The sequence below is a fragment of the Carica papaya genome, chromosome 2, assembly GCF_054855325.1.
Source record: "Carica papaya isolate Zhongbai chromosome 2, ASM5485532v1, whole genome shotgun sequence".
Taxonomy (NCBI): Eukaryota; Viridiplantae; Streptophyta; class Magnoliopsida; order Brassicales; family Caricaceae; genus Carica; species Carica papaya.
In genome coordinates, this window is record NC_142310.1 from 25,523,936 (window position 1) to 25,531,960 (window position 8,025).

Here is an 8,025-nt window from a genome sequence, read left to right on the forward strand (position 1 = left end):
ATCAAACAACAACTGACCGAAAAATACATCAGATTCGGGCTCCATTAGCAACCTTAATTAATTATACACAATTCATGAAATACTGTTTTATCATTTATTGAGCTTTAATACCGTGGTAGAAAATAGGGTGAGAAATTCTTACTTGTTTCGGGGTCTGAAATCGGCTCTACAATGTGCATACGGGCTGTCCCTAAATTCCCTGAATTTTCTCCGGGAAACTGAAACGCACTACCAGTACCTGCACGTGTCCCAAAAAACCCCAAATCATACCCAGGGCCTCTTTTTCGCCAATATCAGAATTTCGGCACAGCGGCTCCGTCGAGCTCCGACGACGGCACCACCGCCCGCGGCGGCGATCCACCTCGGGTTGACCATTTTCGGTTGTTTTTGGTCGAATTTTGCCAAACTTGCATTGGTTCGTACGATAAAAGAACCCTAGGGCCCTCGGTGGGCCAAAAAATCACGAAAAACTGAGACTTACCAACGGCGGGACTCTCGGATGCGGCGGCTTCTCCGGCGCGAGTCAAGATTTGATGTTTTGCTCTAGTCAACCTGTAGAGAAAAGGACGGTGATCACAATGGAGTAAAAATTGCATCGAACAGGAACCGGAAAAGGCCTCATCGGAGGTAAAAACCGAGGGAAGCTGCGGCGGCGGCGCTGGACTTCGGCGGTATTTTCCAGCCGATTGGCCGGTGGTTTGGATCTAATTTTGCCATAGGCGGATTCAGCATCGAAAAATGAGCCAAGGGGAGAAACTTTACGTCGTTTAGCAGTCGAAAAACCCTCCGATGCGGCGGCAGGTGGCGGCGGTCGGCTCCTCCGGTGACTGGTTGTTCTTCTCCGGCGAGGGTATTGGCGGCTAGGGTTTGGGGTCAGGTGTGGGTGAGGTTATTTATAACCTTTCCCTTTTAATCTCAGCCGTCCATCACAATTTAATCTGGGCCGTCCGATCGTGATTAAAATAGGAATAAATCTTGACCGTCCATCACGATGCGATCTGTGCCGTTGGTGCGTGATTCAATCTGGGCCATCCGCACACGTGAGATCTGGGTCGTCCGTGCGCGTGAGATCTGGGCCGTCCGCACGCGTGAGATTTGGACCGTTCGATCGCGTGCACGCAGATCGCCCACATGCCTCCGTCCCGCATGGCCTCCCGTGTCAGCTTCCTTGCCACGCGGCGTGTTCTGGTTGGCCGAGACTGCTGACTGGGCTGCTGACGTGGCTGCTGACGTAGCACAACTTTTTTAAATTGCGTTTTGACCCCCGATTTCTGATTTTCTTTTCAAAAACACCTCTAGAATCTAAATTTTCACCTATTTTTCCCAAAATCAATTTCAATTAAATCCCAAAAATAATTTTACCCTATTTTATCATTATTATTATTTTTATTTTTATTAAATTAAATTAAAACCTTATAAATTAAATATTGAAAAATTAAACTAAAATTCTAATATAAATTAAAATAAATTAAAAAATAAAAATAATAAAATTTGGGTGTTACAGTATTCCATAAAGATAAAATCAAATATATAATTGCTCTAATAATCATATTCTATGTACTACATAGCAAATGAAATAATTAATTATTATGGAGTTCAGAAAAAATCACCATGTGCCTACATTATATGTATAATTATTATGAAATCTTGTGCATGTGTAATTAAATTTTCTTTGGTAACAATAAAGGTTTGGAGTGTAAAGTTTGCAGAAGAAATTGAAAGATGAAGAAAACCAGCATTGATTTTAAGGATGATCACATATTTTTCTTATAAATAAAATTTATTTTGCGAATTAGAAAAAAATGAATATTGACATTAATGCATAAAAGCAAATAAAAAACAATATATCTATGGTTTTTGTTTCTTTTTTAAAAAAGTAAAAAATAAAATGGTGGAAGGTGTAGGAGATCAAGACACATAATTAAGTTTGATTTGGGAGGAGGTGGCCACATTAGTTGATGATTAAGAGTAATATCTGTGAGTGTGTGTAAGATAAGGAGGTGTGTATGGTTGCCATGTATGATTAATTTCAAGTGTCAATGCATGCTAGGATAATGCAAGAGAGAGTAGGTATATAAGTGCATTACAATGAATCAATAACTTGTAATTAAAAGGGAGGATTGGATGATTTTAGATAAGTGCAGCCTTTCAATATTTTACTAATTAAATTTTGTGAATTACACTCCTTAAATGACAAGATTTTCCCATATCCCCTATTAAAGGCATAACATTTTTGGAGATAATTTGAACATTTCACTTGCAATTTTAAAATGCACCACATCTTACCTTACATTGTATATTCTACTATATTAAAATGCTCCACTCCCCATTCCTTACTAATAACTATTCAATGTTTGTCTCATTCTATATATACACTCTCTTGCTCCTTGGATAGACACGACAAAACACCATGACTAAAAAGAACGTTAAGCTAACTTATATCACTAACGACTCTGCAAGAAAAGCCATGTTCAAAAAAAGAAAGAAGGGATTGATGAAAAAAGTGAGTGAACTCAGCACTCTCTGCGATGTCAAAGCCTGTGCAATAATTTACAACCCCTATGACTCAAAACAAGAGGTTTGGCCTTCCCCTTTTGGAGCTTAATGCGTACTTTCTGATTTTAAGAGGTTGCCCGAGATGGAGCAAAGCAAGAAAATGGTGAATCAAGAGAGCTTCTTGTGCCAAAAGATCGCCAAGGCAACTGATCAACTGAAGAAACAGTGCAAGGACAATCGCGAGAAAGAGATCACGTATATCATATTCCAAAGTCTTATCGGGAAGCCCCTCCACCAACTCAACCTTATTAATCTCAACAATTTGGGTTGGCTCATTGAACAATACTTCAAAGAAATCCAAAAGAGTATTGGAACACTCTGGAAGTCACCTCAGCCTCAGGAGGCCACAGACGCAGGAGTGATGAAGGGTCCTAAGGAGACATTCACTAAGATCACGGAGGATCATCCGGTGCAGATGTTGCAGCAGCTACAGATGTGGTTCATTGATGGGATGAACCCGCAAGCACATCACCAACAACCTGGAGCAGACGGGGAATAAGCGGAGATGATGGTGCCATTCACCCATAAGAACAACCAAAATAATGGACTGATATGGTCTAGTGGGTTTAACTGCCCTTAGGAATCGAGTATTATGATATTTAATTTTAAATTTTTTGGAGTGTTGTTGGAGATGTACTTTAAATAACCAATTACATTCCATCACAAAGATATATTGTCAGTTTCATCGTAGTAGTCGCCTTAATAGTTGTAGTCATCATAATAGTTGTAGCTGTCACCATCATAGTTGTAGTCGTCGAGTCGCATGCATACATGTACTTGGATTACTTTGAATTATGATTTTCTTCAAATTAATCTTCTCTTTAATATTTTATATCTTGTACTAGTACTACTATTCATTCTTTAATTTTTCTCTTCCCCCTTCTTGACATGGCTACAACTATTTATTAAAATACCTGCATGCTCAATGTAATTTTAAGCAATTATAATGCACTTTTCTCTTCTTTTCTTTCTGTTTTGTTTTACATAATGGAGTGATGACATAAGAATTATTGATGTAGTATATGTAGAAATTCAGTCTAGTTAGGAGGAAGATTAAGCTAGCTAGCTACTCAAATTTATCTAGATTTCAAATGAGATTTTTGTATAGAATTTAATACATATGGATATGCTCTTCCAATCTTTAAATTAAAATTTAGGATAATGGCATTAAGGAATAATATTTTCCTCACTGAAGATCTCGATCTAATCGTAATATCTCAAATAATTAATATTTTTATTAATATGAATATTATGCATGTATCTGGAAAAATACGCTAAAATTATAAATTTGTTTAATTATTTTGTTGGATTTATTTCGGGTTCTACTAACTTAGAGATATATAGATTAATCTATCTTTGTTCCCTATATTTTAAAAGATAAAAAAATTATAGTCACATATATATTACTAATTCAGAGTGTTGATGGGAAGTATATGTGTACACTTGCAACTAGCTTCTTTAAGTAGTTTGGACAATATCTTGTTTAATTTGCTAAATATGACATATTATTGTGATATAATAGCAATGTTGTCTAAATAACAAGTAGAATAAGTATTGCTTCATACGTATACACACATATATATAATCTTTAACTGTTTTTTGTTATTTATATTACACCAGCATGCAATCTCTAGCATATCGTAATTATCTTAAAGGTTAGAATCAGTAATGGAGGACAGATTGTTTCCTTCTAATTGTTTTTTGAACATGACTTTGCCTTCTTCTTGTTTTCTCAATCTCTATTGCAGTTGTCGGATGTATTATTGACGGTACTTCTCGTTATATTTGTAGTGGTTAATTACTATTGATAAATTTTATTTCAATTTTTTTTTAAAAAAGTTAATTATCTTAAAAGCAAATATGGATTGTCGAGGTTCAGAAGGCGCATATTTTAATACCATACTAGTATCATTTTTTTTACTAAAGGGAGACAACACTTATATATTATTACCGCATAAACTTTGCAAGAAATATATCGTTGATTTCTTTAGGAGTTTTTTGGCTACTACATAAGTCAATACATAAGTAATCATATATATTACTTTTATTATTATATTGTAAAATTAAATTACAATAATCATTCCTTAATAATATGTATAGTATTTCCTCTCTTTATAAAGTTTTTTAATTGAAATTGTACGTTCTCATATATTATCTTTAGGAGATCGTACTAATTAATAAATGAAATGTATGAATTATCACTATAGAGATTTAAATTCTAAATTTTATTTTCAGTTTTTAGAATTAATATTTTTTTAAAAAAGTAATATAGGTCTTAACAATAACATGCAGATTTACAAACTAGCCATAAGGTATGCTTATACACCAAAACCAACCACTAGCATCATCTAAAATACATGAGACCTTAGAGTATAAAAGAAAAGCATCATATAAAAAGTGGCATAAACAACCATAAAATAGTCCACACTACACATCTAAAACAACTTCTTGCACGTGTAAATGTGATGATAAACAACTTATAGATTGTGAGAATTAGAGTGAGTGTTTTGTTGTGATTACATGTATATAAGCCCCAGCATTTTCTATATATATTTTTGGCTATATGTGCACTAAAAAGAAAAAAGCAACTAAAAGTGCAAATATTGTTGGGACCAAAACAAAGGCTTTTACGATTGAAATGCAAACTATCTTAATTGGAGGACTATATTGGAAATTTGCGAAAAGCAATATCAATATTCTATATGATAAAAATGGGATGCTTAGTACAAAGGATGGGTGACCTATTTATATGCAATTCTAACAGTGTAATTATAAGCAATATCAATCTTTTATTTCGTTGCCATGTTTTATTCCCTTAAGACAACTAATTTCAAGTTTTTTTTTTCTCTCTCTCTCTCTTTTTAAATAACCCCCCATATACAAGGAAAATTAATTAAGTATTCTAGCAATCTTCTGGTTCAATTCATTTTTTAAACACACCTACATATATAAGAGAGAGTAGATATATACATGCATTATAATGAAGCATTAACTTTTAATTAAAAAAGATAGTTGTATTTGAATGGTTTATTAAAAGCGCAGCCTTGCAAAAATTCACTAATTAAATTTTGTAAATTACACTACCTTTAATCATAAGATCTTTCCATATGTGCTATTAAAAATATAACATTTCTAGAGATGATTTGGGCACTCCATTTCCAGTTTTAATCTAACCTTACATGGTATATTTAATGTTCCACTTCACATCCATTACTAATAAATCTTCAACCCTTGTCGCATTCTATATATGTACCATCTCGCTCTTTGGCCAGACATGACCAAACACCATGACTAAAAAGAAGGATAAACTTTCCTATATCACTAACAACTTTGCTAGAAAAGCTACTTTCAAGAAAAGGAAGAAGAGTTGATGAAGAAAGTGAGTGAACTCAGTATGCTCTGCAAAGTCAAAGCCTGTGAAATCATTTACATCCCCTAAGACTGGCAACCAAAGGTTTGGTCTTCCCCTTTCCTAGCCCAACACCTATTGGCCGACTTCAAAATGATGCCTGAGAAGGAACAAAGCAAGAAAATGGTGAATTAAGAGAGTTTCTTGCACCAGAGGATCACCTAGGCAACCGACCAATTGAAGAAGCACCGCGAGGACAATAGGGAGAACAAAATCATGCAGGTTATGTACCAAAGCCTTATTGGGAAGCCCCTCCACCAATTAAACCTCATTATTTTGAATGATTTGGCTTGGCTCATCGAACTATACCTCAAGGAAATACAAATAAGGACGAAAACACTCAAAAAGTCACCCCAGCCTAGTGGGGCCACGTATGGACTGATTAAGGATTTCGGGTAGATGTCCACTCAGATCAACAAGGATTCTCCAACATATGGAGTTTTATCCATCTTCTAATTTTCCTACTTTCACCTTAATAACATATCAGTACTATAACATATGGAGTTTCATCCATATTAAAAAAATAATACAGTATGTAAGAAAAATAAGTAATACATTTTTATCAATTTATTTAAAAAATAATTGCTCTAATTAAGGCTTATCATTAATCTAACCAATTAAATAGAATGTGTATATATATATCCATCCTACTTCTCATACTCATTTTGTTTAAATTATAAAATAGTAGGCATTTCTTATCAAATTTATCAATTACAATACATTTCCACTGTTCCCCAGGTGGATCAAACAAATAAGATTACAATCAAATTTTCTTGCTCACAATATATATCGAAAATGAAATAAATTAGAACATTTATGTATATATATTGAACATATAAAACATATATGCTGATTGAGAACAAAAAAAATGTCCTTACATGAGTTTTGCTATCTATACATGCTTTTCCAATATAAAACGATAATAGGATTCCTCATTCTTTTCCCCTTTGAAGGTATATAGGAAAAAGGCACTCACATACACAAACGTAAATAGAGAAAATAGTTATATGTGATCTCATGTCTTTATTTTATATGAATTTTATGTTTTAAAAGAACATGATGTGTAGGGTAGAATTTAATTAATTGGTTCAAGTGGATTTATTTTATTCAGAAAAGTAAGAAAATAATTTTATCATTAGTGTAGTAGATTTATTAGTTGCATGTATTTGATTTAAAGCAAAGATACATAAGTGTCTTCTTCTTTTTCTTCTTTCATATGCTTTATTATGTATTTTAAATATTTTTCAGCACACAAAATTTTCAAAAAAATCTTCTTTTTCAAAATAACTACTGATTGTTCACTACAACTCTATGAAAAAAATATAAATTTGGAAAGTATAAAGAATCCAAAACATGGAAGCTTGATTACATATAATAACTAATTATCTACTAAATGTATATAATTGATTGTGATATAGAGACATATTTTGACTTTAATAATTATAATTAAAATATTCTTCTATAAAGATAAAATCAAATACACATACACTCTAATAATCATATTTGACATATTGCATACCAAATGAAATAATGCAGGAGAGAGTAGATATAAAGATGGACTATAGTGAAACATTAGCTCTTAATTAAAAGGGATAGTCATGATTAAAGGAATTTTGTATAAGTGCGGCCCTGCAACAACTTAGTAATTAAATTTTGTGAAACATTTCCTTAAATCAAAATATTTTCCCATATTCCCTATTAAAGATATAGCATTTTGGATATGATTTCGACACTCCACTTCAAGTTTTAGAATACAGTACATCTAACCTCACTTGGTATATTCAATGTTTTACTCCCCATCCTTTACTAATATTCTTCAACCCTTGTCTCATTCTATATATACCCATTCCCTCTCCTAAGCCACAAACCAAATGACAAAAGACCATGAGTAGAAAGAAAGTTAAGTTTGCCTATATTACCTAATGGCCCCACACAAAAAAAACCACATTCAAGAAAAGAAAGAAGGGGCTGATGAAGAAAGTGAGTGAACTTAGTGGTCTCTATGACGTTAAAGCCTATGCAATCATTTACAGCTCCTATGTCTCGCAACCAGAGGTTTA

At 33.5% G+C, this 8,025-nt stretch overlaps 1 pseudogene; it reads left to right on the forward strand.

Moving 5' to 3' along the window:
- Positions 1-2,410: 2,410 nt before the first annotated feature.
- On the forward strand, positions 2,411-3,249 carry LOC148268909 (agamous-like MADS-box protein AGL80 pseudogene; annotated as a pseudogene).
- Positions 3,250-8,025: the final 4,776 nt, after the last annotated feature.